This window comes from Penaeus monodon, chromosome 15, assembly GCF_015228065.2.
Source record: "Penaeus monodon isolate SGIC_2016 chromosome 15, NSTDA_Pmon_1, whole genome shotgun sequence".
Classification (NCBI taxonomy): domain Eukaryota; kingdom Metazoa; phylum Arthropoda; class Malacostraca; order Decapoda; family Penaeidae; genus Penaeus; species Penaeus monodon.
The window spans coordinates 37999039-37999346 of record NC_051400.1 but is presented as its reverse complement, the minus strand read 5'-3'; positions in this window follow the sequence as shown (position 1 = coordinate 37999346).

The window sequence follows — 308 nt, the reverse complement described above, 5'->3', positions numbered from 1 at the left end:
AAAAGGTGGAGCAAGTGGAGACAGGAATGCGAGTGTGAGAGGAAGTCGATATGGATGCGGGATATTAAGAGATAATAACGAGTACGAAGGAAGGAAAGAGGAGAGAATAGATAAAATACCCACACACGGCCGAGTCAGAGATACAGACTCGCTGTGTTGTAAACTATGCTCACGATCTCTCCCATCAATAGTGTTCAATACTTTGTTCATTCTCTTGCAACAGTATTCTACATTTATATCGTCGTGTTCATCCTCTATCAACAGTGTTCAGTTTTGTGTTTTGTTCATCTTTCGCTCACAGTGTCCGT